We start from the raw sequence: 15,990 nt of genomic DNA on the forward strand, positions 1-15,990 counted from the left end.
CAGATGTGTGTATGTGAATGAGCTTAGCCCAGAGATTTGGAAATGACCACACGGGGGTCTCTTACAGGTAGAGATAACTGAATTAGCATCTTTCTGAATAAGCCCTTCTATTTTTCTAAAACACTGCAAGTTAGAAGTGGTGTGGAGAGAAGATAAGGAGCAAAATAAATGCTGTTTCTCTGCATCTCTGCACTGCAGATGTACAACATAGCAGAACTGTTTACCAGCAGGTAGGATTGAAGTGCGTGTTGCACAGGCAGGAGAAAAGGGAAGAAAAAAACAAGGATTTTGTTTCCTGAATGTTGCTGCTGAGGAAGAACTATACCCCTGCCATATAGCCTGTGTCCTGAGTAACAGCTTTAGTATTAACCTGGTGTGAACGCCCATTGCTCTGGCTTGGGTTATTCTTTGAATGTTGTGCTCCCTGGGGAGCACACCTTAAGTATGCACGGGTGTCCTGCACATTTCCTACCAGATGCAGAATTATTGCTGTTCTCATCTAAGCTCCCCAATGGGAGGACACAAAGGACCTTCTGGGTGTGTTTGCCCCATGCCTCACTGCATGGGGCTCACCACATCTACTATTTCCATCCCAGCAGGGCATTAGCTGGGATCAGCAGTCTCCAGTGCTCAAGGCTGCATGTGTCAAATGGAAATCGCCATTCTGGAGCTGATACATGAATAGACAAAACAGTCACATAGCAGGAGAAAGGAAATTCCCTACCAAGTTCCCACTTCCCAGACCAGAAATTGATGGAGGAGTGACACCCTGGATGCCCAGGCACCAGGAGAGTTGTCCATCCTGACCTTACAGTGCTCACATTCAGACATGGAGTTGAAGAGGTCTGTGGAAAAGTCATACTTGGATCCGTATTTTTGTGACCAAAAGGCTATTTTCCCTTCCCTATTGAAAAGTAAACATGTCTCAGCAGCAGTCACCAAAAAACAGCAGGAGTACAAAACACTGAAAGCTTTGCCCAGTATTGCATTTCCAGAACTAAGTAAAGGAACCTTTTTTTTTTTCTTTCTTTTTTTTTTCTTTTTTTTTCCCATTATTTTTAAATGTGAAAGCATGCGTGCTATACCATTACAGTGCAATGGACCGCAAATTAAATTGTATCATACCGTGTCCAGTAAAAAATGTCCATCACAGCCTTTTGAAATTGTTGGTGAGTTTTTATTTAGCTTTTTTTTAAAGTCACATAATTTGGACAAAGCACAGTTGTGATAATAGGGAGCATGCTGGGTCTTTCTACATACCATGGCTGTAATAATGAAGCCATTAAATTACTAGGTCAGAGGCCCCAATTCGCAAAGAAATAATACCAGTTTATTATTTCTAATCTTATTAAGTTAGAAAATTGTCTTGAGATGTAACGTCAACCTGTAATGGCTGAAGTATTGATTATATTAACCCAATGCTCATGGATAATTCAAAGAGCTTGATTTCATCTAATTTCTGTAATTTTTAAAACAGTCCAGCCCAATTTCTTTATGGCAAACTAATCCAGAATTATTTCTATAAATAATGAAAATGTATTATAAGATTTGCTAGGAGTAAGCCAATAAAACATTTTGTGTGATGGCTAGCAGAGTGGGAATTTAATCCTTTTCTTCTTTATCTTTCTTGAATCATGAATCTTCTTTTTCATTTTTTTCTCCCTTTTTAATCTTCCATTGTCTCTTTGGGAAATATATACCCATGTTTTTCAGAAATATCCATGGACTTCTTTGTTCACCTCTTAACTGAAACTGATGGGTCCTTTGATGATTTTACCTAAATAAAGACAACAAACAATATAATTTCATCTCTGCCAAATTTGAATCTTGTCCAGTTTTGTACAATAGATATACAACTAAGGGATATGGTATAAAATTTCAAAAATCCCAGCATTTTTTGGTTCCTGGAGCAAATTCTTAAAAGCTTTTAATTTGCTCGGAAGTTTTTTAAGAAATATATAATAGTAGATGTGTGTGCACAAGTGATGCACATACACTTATACTTGCAAGTACACCTGGATGTGGTCCAAAGCCTATTTAACTCAATGGGAATCTTTCCATTACTTCATTGAGGGCTGGATCAAGCCCTAGGGGTGCTGGTTGATTTCAAATATTCATTTTCTAGGGTTGTTTTTGATCCTTCCCACTGACCTTGCTCTGTACCACTTCCCCAGTTCCCTTCCAGAAACCCCAGCTTGAGAAAAGCTGTGTTTAGGGATTTTAATGTGCCTCTTTTTCTGCTTCCATCCCTGTGGCTTTCCTATCAAAGCACTACATGCATTAAGAAAATTAATGTGACTTAAGTTACTGAACCAACCTGAAGGCTAGTTCACTCAAAAATATTTCCTATACGGATATTTATTAGCTCAGAAGACATGTGTGGGCAGAGCGTGTTATTTAGTGACCTGTAATGCCCAAATAATGATCACAATAAATCAGTACTCATTACTATGTAAGGGAGGTCTGGATCGAGTGACTCAATAGGTAATGAGGTCTAATTTAGTGCCGTGGTATTATTTTACAGGGTATTTGGGGTGGGGGGATGGAGGGTGGGAAGCTGAGGCTGAAGGGGGTCTGATTACCTCAGATGTCTCATGTGGTGATGAGCCTCTAACTTTGGGCAGTTGTTTCAGCAGGGTGTTGGAGGTCAGGCTTTTAATTGCTATTGGCTGCATTTGGCTACATTAAGTGAATAAATATTTCAGGTCTGGACCTCTAACACTGGGTTAAATGGAGCAAGACTGGGTCTAGAATCAATATAATGGGATGTAGGGAGAGAGAAAAGAGCATTGAGATGGAAGATAAAGAACTGAAGTCCTTTCTTGGGGGAACTCCCTGAGGTCCCTCTTCTCCTCTCCACCAGGCATCAAGGAAGCCTGGGGGCACCAGAAGTAGGTTCCTTTATAACCCTCATGCACATCCCAGGAGCAAGGTAGACCTCACACACGTACATCTTTTGCAATATGTTTGCTCCCTGCCTCCCAGGTTCAGTCCATGTCTGGAGGTTTGCTGAATATCAGCGGCTAAAATTAATAGTGGACACGAGGTGGTGAGCTTGCCATCATCGCGGTTTCCAGGTGAAGTTGTTCAGAGCTGAAACATTTAAAAGTTAGTAAATCTGTAAAAGCTAATTGTTCCATCTTCTGGAGCAGCCTTGAGCGATCCATGTTGTGGGAAGAAGCAATGTGGACACAAAGCTGAACTCTCCCGAGTTGTGAATCTTTGAATTTGAGGGATACGTGGGACTGCCTTGGGCATGTAGGGATCCAGACCCCAGCAGCCAGGTGCTGGGCTCTCCTTGGGATAACTGTTCAGGGAAAAAAATGGGATATTCTTTAGTGCGAGTGGAGCCAAACTGTCATACACAGAAATGCATACTCCTTCTGGTGGAAAAGAGCCCGTGCCAGCTCATCTCCAAGCCTCTGCTCACAAACAGTGTACCTGTTATGTCTGGATGTTAGGGAGTGATGAGACCCGTGGGAGACGTCAGTACAAATCCAGCCTGGACGATTCAAGTGGAAACTAAAACATTTTCTACACTCTAATACCCGAAGGAGCAAAGAAAAACACTCCGAAATGAATTTACATCCCAGCTTTCCCTTCTTTTTGCCCATCTTTCTTTCTCCAGCCAGACAGAGTGAGAGGTGGGGAATCAGTCAGTACCTTCAGTCCCGCTCTGCTTCAGGGCCAGCCCGCGTTAGATGGCTTTGCACAGATGCAGCAGAAAATCCCTGTCCATCTCAAAAGTGTTGAAAGGCCTGTGAAAATAAATAAATAAATAAATAAAAAGGAGAAAAGAGGTGAGAAAAAAAAAAATGAAAGTCCTGAAATTAACTTGATGTATGGGAAAGAAAAAATAAAAGAGAGAGAGAGAGAGTCAAAAGCAACAGCTATGTAACAGCAAACAGCATGTGCAGAAGAATATCATGTTTCTGCACATTTCAGAGCAGGAATAAGGCATTTCTCTGTGGTGGGCATCATTTCAGATGGGAAAGAGAGCAGACAGACCCCGGGCTGTAGGTCTGAGAGCTCTCTGACCGCCTGCTATGGCTCCTATGCATGTTAACCTCTTGCGCTGCAGAAGGCAGGCTCCTACCAACACGCTTTTCAAGCCTTGTCCACCAGCATTGCTACAGCTATTTTTAAATCCCCCAAGAAGAGCTTGCCACTTAGCAACTGCCCTCTGATTTCCTAAGAAAATGAGATCTGTGTAATGATGCACAGTACCAGAACTCCTGCCTGTCAGTGCCTTCCCTCCTCTCTCCCTCCACAAACTTAGCCACAGATTTTAACTAAACTTGACAGAGCAGTAGGAGCCTTGAAGACATGAAATTCTACAAATTTCATTAGATAGTCAGCCATGTAGAGGAGACAGGTCCCAGTGGTGCCCATGCTGGCAGAAAGGCTGCCGAGTGAGCTCGACCACACAAACTCGGAGGGAGCAGACATCAGCGAATCCACAAGGAGAAAGCTGCTATGAATACTGCAACCACAAGAAAAGCCTTGTATTTCATTAGACAGCAAAGACGCCAAACACAGACTACAGCGTCACTGGAAAACAGATTTCATGGGTCTTACTACTCAGAGTTATTTGAAGTTAGTACTTTATTTTTACATGTATAATCTAGTGGGACTCTACAAAGCAAAAGAATAAATCCTGGGGAGATTGAGGCATTGAGAAGACTCCAGGACTACAGATAACATACAAAGGATTCCTATTCTACCTCCTTTCCCATTCCCTTCCTTGGCCTTCAAGCCTAACCTCTTTTGGAGGTTATCTGAACACTGGCAACTTGCAGGTTGTGGAAATGGCTATGTGTCTGATAATATTTTATTTTTGGCATGCTCTGCTTCATGTTGTTGTTTTGGAGTAAAAAGGGGCTCTTTTGTTCTAGGTGTAGGTACAGGCTGAAGTGAAATACCCAAAGGTCTGGATATCTCTTTGAGTTGTCCAGTCAGCACCAGTTTCTTACCGTCTGGAGGCCTTTGACACAGCAATCCATTATTTCTTGGTTTAATTCTTTATGCACGGCTTTTCATATTGATTACCTAACATCATTAGTTTTGGTCATTCCATACAAGAGACAATGGAAAGATCAATTTTAACCATATGAGCTAAAGGAACTTGCTCTTAAAGCATCCAGGGACTGGAATCATTTATCTTCTGCTCTCTGAATCATAAATCTTTTACAAGTGCAGCATTAGATTCATTGTTTGCTACAGACGCATGTGATGTAGTTGGGGATCATTGTAAAAGTGTCCTACATTGCACTGTGAGGCTGTACCCATAAAGCATATTAATGTACAGTATTGTCATGGAAATTGTCATGAGTTGCTGCAAAGAGCATGGTTTTCACAAGAGCTCTGCAAATCATTGATTTTTTTTAATTCGGTGGCTGAAGTGGAAAGAGAGGATTTGTTTGTTAGACCTAGAATGGAAAATATTTGCCTCCTCAACTAATCAGAAACTGTTTTGCATCCAAGAAAATGTTTTGTTTCATGCTTTTTTAGTAAAAGTAAAGGGAATTTGAAAGGGAGGAGCTGGCTTTACAATGGGTTTTCAGTAATATTTGCAGAATCGGGCAGAAAACAGGAGGTAGCCCATTTACATGTAATAACTAGGAAGATAACTGTGGTTAAGGCGGTCAGTGCAAAATATAGGAATATGCAGTTTGGGGCCATGTTTGCCTGTTTAGGACCTAGGAAAGAAGGGGACATGCTGTGCTACAGTGTCTCACTTAATCACATTCATGAGAGCTGTATTGCTTTTCAAGACAATTTATACAAATCAAGCAGAGGAAGGTTTTGAGCCATGACCTCTCACATCCTAAGTCCCAGCCACTGGGGACAGATGAACTGAGTGGAAAGACAAGATACATCCATGTTTCTGCTCTGAGCCTGTACCGAAACTTTCCAAGCAAACTTTAAAACAAATCATTTATCACTCTTGTGTAACCAGCTAGCAGTGTCCAAACTCTCAGGGCAAGAGTGGAGTGGGACAAGCCATCATCGGAAAGTTCAAGCCTCGATGACCCGAGTAAACAGAGCTCTTCCACAACATCGTTACCCCCTGGTTGGGCTTGTCACTGGCAGGGAGAATGATCGCAATCAATGGGCCTACTTCTGACCAAGACCAGTGCTGTACCAAAAAACAAAACAAAACAAAACAAAACAAAACAAAAGGAAAAGTATTTTTGTTGTTTCTGACCTAAGAAACAGCTATATGGACATATCTGTACATGTACAAGGGTTCTGACCTCTCCGAGGTATCTGATGCAGTTTTGCAGTCTCAAGAGGCCTGAGTCAGATTGCTTCAGAGTACCATACAAATCTGAACTTTCAGATAGTTCACCAAACAAATGGATGAGCTGGAACTCTAGAGATATTTCACATTCAGAAAGAATCTAAAAAGTACCTTTTTTTTTTTTTTTTTTTTTCAATTGAATTGGAGTTGTTTATTTAAAAAAAAAAAATAAAAAGTGCACATTTTTAAACAAGAGTTTTTATTCTTCCCCAGCTTTTAACTGTTCTACTTGGAGCCTTTCGGGAATTTGCTGTCATGAGTCTCCAGACTGTCAAGTGCTGAGGAATATAACTGATGAATAACAGTCCCTATATGCCCCAGCTGGACTGATCTCTTTCAAAGGCCTCCAAAGTCATAGCGTGCTTCCTTCTTTACAGAGAAGTAATATCATTTTAATAATTCTACAACTCTTACAAAAGACCCATTAGAAATTTGGAGCTTTTAGACATTCTAGCCAATGTTCAGATAGTGTGATTCAATGGAGCTTCAAATCCCCTTCAACAAACCTATACTGAGTCACAAAAAATGAAGACCTAGCAGGCAATGAGAATACAGCATGGATAAAGAGGTGATAAAAATAACAGGAAAGCCTGAAAGCTTTTCCTTTATCACGGACTAGGATACTTAAGAGTGTAACTTTCCTCCAGCTGCATATATTTAATTTATTTTTTCCAAACCTCCTAAGGCAGTGACAGGTAAAATAAACAGATAAGTGCAATGCTGGAAAAAAAAATAAAAATAAATAAATAAATAAAAGACAACCAAAATTAAGGGTTGAAATTGTTTGGATCATACAACCACACCTTCTGTGAAAGCCAATGGGTAGTATGGTAAAGCTGCATGTACAGAGGTTGCATGGGGTGAAATAGTGGGGGAGCTAGAAGAAGACACATAACATGGCATTACATGACCAGAGATATCACCAGCATGTGTGTGAGCCATTGGAAGGAGCTTCTACAGCAATGGATTGCAGTAAAAGTTTTTTGCCTGGGAAATACTGCAGTACTCTTTGCTTTCAAGAAACTCAGGCCTTTTTGTAGAGCTGGTGGCGGTGACAGACAATGCCTCATTCATTCCCAGTAGCAGTGTGATTACAAGACGGAGGCTTGGTGAAAGAAACAAGTACGTAGAGGGCAGACCCTGTGCAATCCACACCTGGAGCAGATAATAAACTACCTGGCTCTCAGGGAGAACATTTTATTCCAGCGTGGCTCAAGATGATGTATGAAACCACCAAAGATTACAGTCACTGATGTCTTGGGAGTGATTTGATGTTTATGCTTAACCCTAACATTGCTTTTGTTTATAGACACTATTTCTAGGGTAATCTTATCTTATATGGCTTTTATGGAAACAAAAACTATCAGGCTACAGCTTTTATAGTGCAGAGGGTGACATGGATTTGATTTACACTTCATTACAAACCAGTTCTACAAACTCCGCTAAGATGCATAGTTCTTATTTTCCCAGTGAAAGCCAGAAAGGAAATGAGACATTTCTGAGTTGTGTGTGTGACTGGATAATTTGTGTCAGACTTACCTAGCAGCATCTCTGATGTTCACGCTTCCTTGAGCATCAGAATTTCAGCCTGGAAAACTCCCTCCGTGTGCAGGTCAGTTCCTCCGTGTTACTCCCTAATTCTAACACTCTGTCAGGGTGTTCATCTTGCAGCCTCTCCTTTAAAAATGGAAATAGAGATAGTTGTTTTCACCCTTCATGTCCTGTTGTCATGAGTCTTGGAAGCACAGTGAGTGATACAGATAAACCACAGCCACACCACCAAAAGGGATGGCAGGAGAGCACAAAATGAAACATATTCCACATATTGCCATGGTATTGAACCCCCCAGGTCCCGTTTTTTTCCCACTTATTTTGCACTTTTTTCCACTGCATGCCCCACTCCAGGGAAGCCCTGAGAAGTGCAATATATTGTAATTGCTGTATGGGGCAATTAGCTTTAGCTCCTGCTGAATAGAAGGGAAGCTTTTGAGGTCAGTTTTGGGCCTTGCAGAGTCCAAAGGCTTTCCAGGGAAGTCCATTGCCATATTAGCCCATCTATCTAACTGTCAACACATCTGTAGAAGTGTCCAGAAACCCCATGTGAAATCATAATGCTGATCAGCAGTCAGGCCTACCAGAAACACTGAAGTCCAAAAGAGGAAAAAACAATACTTTTACCTTTCAAGGAAAATCATTAATTTCTATGCATCTGTTCAAAGCAAGAAAAGACAAGAAAGTAAATCTGTATTTTTAACACAGAAATTTTTCCAACTTTCTAGCAAAAGCAGTTTTCCAGAATGAAATAGAAATTTCCCTGCTGTGAAAAAATCCCTTTGGATTTCCATAACCAATATAAAGGGAAAAAAATATAAAATATTATTTAGATGTTTTTATTATCTAAATCACTGGAGAGCACCTCTGAGGGAAATCAAGAGTTCCTGGATGCAGACCTGAACCATCCCAAAACCTTATTAATGCTGAGTGCTATTTGCATCGCAGCAACATGAGGCCGCAGTGGAAGAAGTAGCTCCAAGCACCAAAGCGCAAACACAGGAAAGAACCAGGAGCTCCTCTTGCCTGGAGTAGGAGGAGGGATCTTCTACCTGACAAACCCATCTTTGCTGCTGGTTGCTACTGGCCCTGGGAGGAAACAGTTTTGTAGGAGGGGGGTGCTGGAAGCATTTTGTCCTGACTGGACCTGAAGTATCAGAGGCAAATAAAAGTGAAGCTCCACAGCTGAACTTTAAAATATGCCATGTTACATAGCTGTTAAACCCCTTCACTACTGCCTGGAGGCTGAGAAATTGTTACTAAACCTATCCACCGTTTCACATAGTTAGAAAGCTACTTGTCCTCATTGTACCTCACACATGCTGCAGCTGCGAGGATCTGGCATCTCTAGAAGAGTCACAAGGCTGGAGAAGCATAAGGTGTGTGTGTGCAGAAACAGCCATCCCTGGTGCAATTTCAGTGCCTCATCCCTGAAGGCCAGGACGTTATCTGAAGGGAAACACTTGGTTCCTCCAAAGCCAACGTTACCTAGGGTGAAATTTCCATTGCTCCTGATTTATGGCCCCTGGATTCTCTGTGAGCTGGACAAGGCTGCTGTGTCTTCAGACACACTGACACTCATGTTCCTGTATGGGTGCTGACGGGTGGTTGAGGGAGAGGTTGGCTTTCAGAGCTGCTTGAGTGTTCATAAAGTTGGGAACAAGGAGGAAAATAATCCTGCAGCTAGGAATCCTGGAATTAACTGAAGAAAGTTTCAGGTCTGATTATGAAAAGCACAGGAGGTGAGTGTTTCTGGTTGCTGTTAGCATGCAGCAAATTGAGGCATTGTAGTTTTATCTGTTACTAGAAAAGCCCTCTACTTTAAGGAAAAAAAAGAAAAAAAAAAAAGTAGGAGCCCCACCGTCTCATTTTTAACAAGGACCAGCTGAAAAATGAAGGCAAGCAGCACACAGACCATCTTATGTCTGCCAATTCATTTCCTGGCCCTGAAAGAAAAAAAAGAAAAAAAAAAGAGAGAGAGAGGGAGAGGGAGGAAAAAAAAAAAATCCTCTTGTTTCCTCTCATGCAGGCCAAACATGGCAAAGCACCAGGGGAATTCTGAATGGAATCAATTGCACTTGTTACTAACTGAGTTTTCTTTTATTCTTATATTACCAAGGCCTGGATATTCAGCTGCAAGCAATTATAATGAAGAGTTACTGAGTAATGGTTTCCAGATTGCTCCATGATGGGGCATTAATTGAAAGGGACAATTTAAGAGCTTAGGCCATGTAAATGCATTTCTTATTCTGTCAGATTGAGAAATTTCTGCCTACAAGAGGCTGAAATGCTCGGAACTGATAAAGACTTAATAGTAGCCACTTAAGTGAACATTTGGAAAAGGGATTTTACATTTAAGGGATCAAGAATAATTAAATAAAGTAGAGAGTCAGGGTTTTATTAGGAGTCAGAATGTGCATGTTATCAGCAGCCTGGTAATTCCCCTCAGAGGCACACAGCATTGCAGGGGGAAGATGACAACAGGGTTTGGCTCCTTATCATGCCGTCTGATCTCACATCAGTCCTTGATGCTCCAGAGTGAAAGGCCCTATTGAGTCCCAGAGAATCAAAGGCACAACTCCCCATAAAGTCAGCAGGATGAGTTCAGAAGGATAACGTTGCATTGCTGATATATCCAGCTTTTTCTAAGTGCCAGTTAAGAGAAAACACTTCTGTACTGATTCCTGATACAGCTATTGGCTTCAAGTGTAACAGAGGAGAAACAAGGTTTTTAATTCTATTGCAGCCAAGCAAACACAGACAAAAAATATCCCTTGGAATACACTAGTAAAACCTGGGGTTATTTGTTTCAGTGATGAAGCCTTGGAATTTGCAAGCTGTTCAAGAGATACTATTTTCAGTATGATATAACCAGTGTTTCAAAGCTTTCATATAAATATTTTTTTTTGCACTTAACTATGAAATCACGCCTTTCATTATTTTTCTTCAATCTGATTATCCTGGCAATTGTTATAGATAATACGAATGAGAAATACATTTCACCCCAGGTTAGTAAGTCTTTCTAGATCTTTCACAAATTCACATGAAACTGGAGATAACTACTGAACAGGAGAAATGTTTTCTTTCCCGCAACTTCGAACCACTTCTAGGAATAATTCTGGGAAGAAGGAGGGGGAAGGGAGTTTATGTCTCAGACTTCTGTCATTATCTAGCTCGAACAGATGGAGGCTCAGGCACTTGCGATTAAATCACTGAAATGAAGACGGACACCACTGAAATGGTGGTCAGTCATCTGCTCGATCCTACATGGCAAGCAGCCCCCCTGAAGCAAGCCACAGCCTGCCAGAGAGCCATTACTGGGATGCCTGGGGTTGCAAATATAAACAGCGTCGGAGTGGGTGGTCAGCTCAGGTCAGGCCTGGGGTTGATTCACAGGCACTAAATTAATCCGTAAAGGGGATATTGCTGGGACACAGTGTGGAGAGGGGGGGAAGCAGGGTGTGTGCCAGTTATTGGGCTCTTACAAACGAGAAGGCCAGGCAGGAGTCTGTGTTCCACCACCTGACACAAAAGCAAACTGGAAGTGAGGGCAGGAGGGAAATAACAGCCCTGCTCCACTGCATGGCAAAATCCTCTGGGCTTACCGGGAGGTCTTCCTCCCTAAGTACTCTTCCGCACCCTAGCCCCAGGTCATGCCCTACCTTCCCCTTGGTTATGGCTCAGGGAGACTGTCCCACATGGGGACCTTCATCCTAGCTGCTTCCCTGCCTCTTCCCAGCTCCTGTTCATCCTCAGGATGGCAAAACCTACTCTTGCCTGCAGTGCAGTGCAGGGTAGCAGCTCCGTGAAAAGGCAACAAAGCAGACAGCAACCCCATGCACGCTGTCCCCTGATGCATCCAGGTCTCAGCACCAGGGTATGCACCAGGGATACCCCAGTGACAGGTTGCTGAGTTTTTGCCTCTTTGTCACCTCTGCCTCTCCCTGTGGTGGTGGCAGTCCCATGTGTGGTGGAGGTGGAGAAGACCCTCACTGAGAAACCCCAGGAGCTGTGGGAGGGATGCCTGTCAAATGCAGGATGGAGGCAGGGTGGCCTTCCTTGGGGCCAGCAGGAAAAGGCGCCGTGGTTAATCAAATATATCTTCATTCAGTTAGTGCCTGGAGAAGAAAACATGCGTGGTGTTACTTCACTGAAGCCACAGGAAAGCAGGCTACAACAGAATGGGAAATTTAGAAAAGGCTTTCCCTATTCCTTGTTAAAAAACATGTATTTATTTTCAGTAGGAGGGCTTCTCTTCAAATCGATGCCGTTGCTTTCTTCATTGACTAATAAACTTACACCTGGCATTACTCCAGCCTACAGCCAGTCAGAAATCCGTCCAGAAATCCCACACATACAGGAAATAAATGAAAAAATATATATTTTTTTTCTATGTTATCATTAAAAGCAGAGAAAAAAAAAAGAAAAAAAAAAGAAAAACAAAACACTATTTGGGAATAAATAACATTATCATTAAAAATAGCCTGTGGAAAGCTAGGGCTAGAGGTTTGGAGTGGGGGGCAGCTGTTATTGTTTATCAGTTTAGGTTTCCCCCCCCCCAAGTCCAACCCTGCTTTGAAATGTAACACGTCATTAAGGAATTTGTAGTTACAAAGTACAGACACTTGCTCCTGACAGTAAGCATGGCCACTTCTGTCAACAGAGCGAAACCATAACCACTCCCTCCATGTTGCCCCTAGTCCAAAACGGCAAAAATCCTGATTAACAGCCAGGATAAATATGGCAACCAACCAAAACACTATCCAACACGAAGCTTGGTCAAGCTATAAAACTGCCAGCAAATAACCCAGAAGCAAAGCTTGACGCTGAATTTTAAGTTTAGAATAATAGTCTAACCCCAAGAAATATGAATCTGATAACCGCTGAGGAAGGAGTCTGGGATTTTCATTAGTGGCTGGTGTGGTGGGGGCGTGCTGCTGGTGGGAGGTGGGATGCAGAACAGCACAGTGCTGAAATGTGAAGGGGGCAGGATGGTTCAAATCCCGAGAAGGAAAAGGGAAGGGGGGGGGGAATATTTGTTTTTAAAGGCATTTTTACATTAAGTCACACAAGTGGTTGAAAGACTTACTGTTCGTGCAAGTCCTAGGCTGGTCCTCTCTGATGCTGCATAAAAGTTCTTCTGTTTGCTCCATGGGAGCGGGTGCGTGTTCAGCACACAGAAGTTAATGGGCTGTACACAAAGCCATTTTTCCCTCAACTCCTCAATTTTTAAAATTTTTGTTTTAAGGAAAAACCCATGACCCCATCACATAATGGAAAGCTGAATGCCTCAATGTAAATCAAATAATTAGAAGGATATTTCCTTTGCTTTACAAATTTCACTCACAAAAAAAAAAAAAAAAAAAAAAAAAAAAATTCTTAAAAAAAAATCTTGGAGGTGGCTTACTTGTTTTTTCTGGCTCTGTGTATCATTGCATAGTTGGCCCTCATGCGTCTTGACTTTGTGACACCCAGGTTTTAGTCATGCTTAGCCTTTCTGAAAAATAATAGTAGTAATAACAGCAGTGGCAGATTTAACCACAAGCAGACGGGACGTTGCCTCATGGCCCCTTCTCTGTAATGAGCGTAAGTTATTTTGGTTGCTATTTTCTGCTCTGCAGAGGGCTTGAAAGCACTTATATATAACTCTTGGCACCAGACCAACACCCTAAACAGCATTTCAAATGTAGCCAAATATCAACTGCTCACCTAGGCAGGCTTAATCCGTCCACTGTCTACCTGCTGCATGCATGTGTACAGATGTCTACTTGGAAGCTCAGATGTTGATTTTCTATGCATCTCCAAACCTTTCCTATGGTCCTAACATGCTAGTGATAGGGAATGTGAAAGTTATCTGTGATTTTTGCAGTGAACCAGAGAAGTTCTCTCTTCTTCGTCTTACACAGCATCATGCCAGACTGTTTATGCATGATTTCCTAAAGCCCTAAAACTCAGTTCTGGTGTTTAAAGGCCAAAGTAAAAGCTGCTTTTAGTGGGTAGAAGCTGAGAAGTCTTTTTATTAAGACTTTTTAGCTGTATTTTGAGGGTTTATTTAAAAACAAAATCCATTCACACCTTGTTAGTGAGACATCTACTTAAGGAAAAAAAAAAAGTGGAAAAGAGTAATACCATTTATAAAGGAAAAAAATAAAAAGTTTTTTTGTTTTGTTTTTGTTTTCTTTTTGCATGTGATGTAAATTTTATGCAGTTTTTCTTATAAAACTAGACCTCACTGGGTGCCTGGGAAAGGGAAACTAAGAACTAAGATGTTACGTATGCTAGATAACATGCTGCAAGCAGTTGTGCAGATACACCGTGATTTTGTACAGCTCAGATAAACTATCAGTTCTCTCTCACCTCAGAAATCCTCAAAGGAAGCTACCAACAGATTCCCAGATTTCTAAGGAAGCCATTATTTGGCAGCTCAGTTTTAGATAACTATAACTGCAGTCTCAGTTTGCCTCACGGCATCTTCACTGTAAGTTCAGGAGTAGTTTGCATAAGGGGCAATTGGTTGTGAGCAATCAAAATCACCTAGGCTGTTATATTTGGATTTGTTGGATATAATCTAGAGGTTAGACATCTCTGAGCAACCCCTTTTGGCATTCACTCATGCTAAAACATCCAATTTTATAGAAAATTTATATAAAAAGCCTTCTACTGCATTTTCAAAGCCACCCCACAGAATCTAACCAAGTTGCACTACAGACTGCTCCACATCAGTTTACAACTCCTGGTCGTCCTCCTCTAAATGCCAGGGTATTTTTTCAATAACAGAGCAAACAGTGATTTCAATTACAATGCAGCTTCCTAAAAGGATATCTCACAGCTTTACAGATGCAACAGGAATTTAAGCTGTAAAAGATGTTACCGCAGTGCTGCTGACAAAAACCTGGCCATGGTACCTGCAGTCTTCACAAGCAACACTCCAGAGAAAATGAGATATGGAAGAGAGGAGAGTACATCCTGTGAAGATTGGTCTTGTCCAGGGTGTCATGTGGCACTGTACTTCTCTTCCAGCCTGACACAGAGTGCAGGAAAGACAAAATCTTGGGAGTCGTGTCATGGCATTATACCACCTTATTTTCCTATCAGCCTCTGTTCCCAAGCCCACAGACACTTTTTGCAGGAACAATGTCTTTCCTGGAACATCTGGATCCCACAAAGGCTTTCGAAGGGGAGCTGTGACAAATCTGCTGCCGACACTGGCAGCAACAGAGATGCGAGCATGTTTCTGTTAGAGGACTGCCGGGGATGACTGACGTGATAAATCATTTCTCATTACCCCAAAACAGAAGGAAAGAAGACTTTAGATGAATGTTCTGCCCTTTTATATCAAGGGAGGAAAGGCACCAGCATGAAAGGACTACCAATATCAAAGACCAATGTAAATATAATAAAAAATATGGTAGAAATGTGTATGTCTATCTAGTTATGCTTTGGCAGTGAGGTTACTTAGGCATCAAAGGCAGACAGCAGGAATGACAGAGGTTGCAGAACCAAGCAGCAGGTGCCTGTGGGCAAGATCTGAGTCTTCCTCGGCAGCTACTGAACACCTTCAAGCTGCAGATGTTCATCATCATTCTGCAAGAGTTAGGTGCAAGTAGATCCAAGGATCTGCAGAAATCTTTGGGTAGATCTCTGACCACACAAGTTTTCCCCATACCCAATCTGTTTAACTAGGTGGTTTGGTCTGGGTGAACTTACCCCTTTATTGTTTCAGGGACAAAAGTTAATAGTGGCATTTTCACTTTAAAACCAGTTTGGAAAATATTTCCACTGGTATATACAACCGCAGGCAGCAGGGGCACTAGATATATGAACAGTGAATGAAAAACTTTCTTGGATAACATCTGTGGATGACAGCCATTCCACCACCACCAAAAAAACTGATGCTTGGCTGGCTACTTATCAAGTACAAACCAAAGCAGCTGCAACCCAGATAGGCTGAGCTGAAAATGAGCTTCCACTGAACCTACTGGAAATGGTGACACCTGGTAATTGCCCGACTGAAGGTAATTTTACAGGGGGAGCTGCCAGCGCATGTGCACTCACACGCGGGCTGCCCTGGGACCAACCCTTGCAATAGGTTCAGCATCTGAAATTCCTGTCAAAATCTCTGTGACACTGATGTT

The 15,990-nt window shown here is 41.9% G+C and overlaps 1 long non-coding RNA gene across 2 annotated transcripts; it reads right to left on the reverse strand.

Moving 5' to 3' along the window:
- Positions 1–1,175: 1,175 nt before the first annotated feature.
- LOC137852465 (uncharacterized) lies at positions 1,176–10,236 on the reverse strand. 2 transcript variants are annotated; one of them, XR_011093853.1, is made up of 3 exons: positions 7,844–10,236; positions 3,664–3,758; positions 1,176–1,777 (listed from the first exon to the last, which is right to left on the reverse strand). It is a non-coding gene; the product is annotated as an uncharacterized lncRNA (long non-coding RNA). The 2 variants fall into 2 exon arrangements; XR_011093854.1 differs by lacking the exon at positions 1,176–1,777 and adding an exon at positions 2,128–3,307.
- Positions 10,237–15,990: the final 5,754 nt, after the last annotated feature.

Source organism: Anas acuta, chromosome 2 (assembly GCF_963932015.1).
Source record: "Anas acuta chromosome 2, bAnaAcu1.1, whole genome shotgun sequence".
NCBI classification, from domain to species: Eukaryota; Metazoa; Chordata; class Aves; order Anseriformes; family Anatidae; genus Anas; species Anas acuta.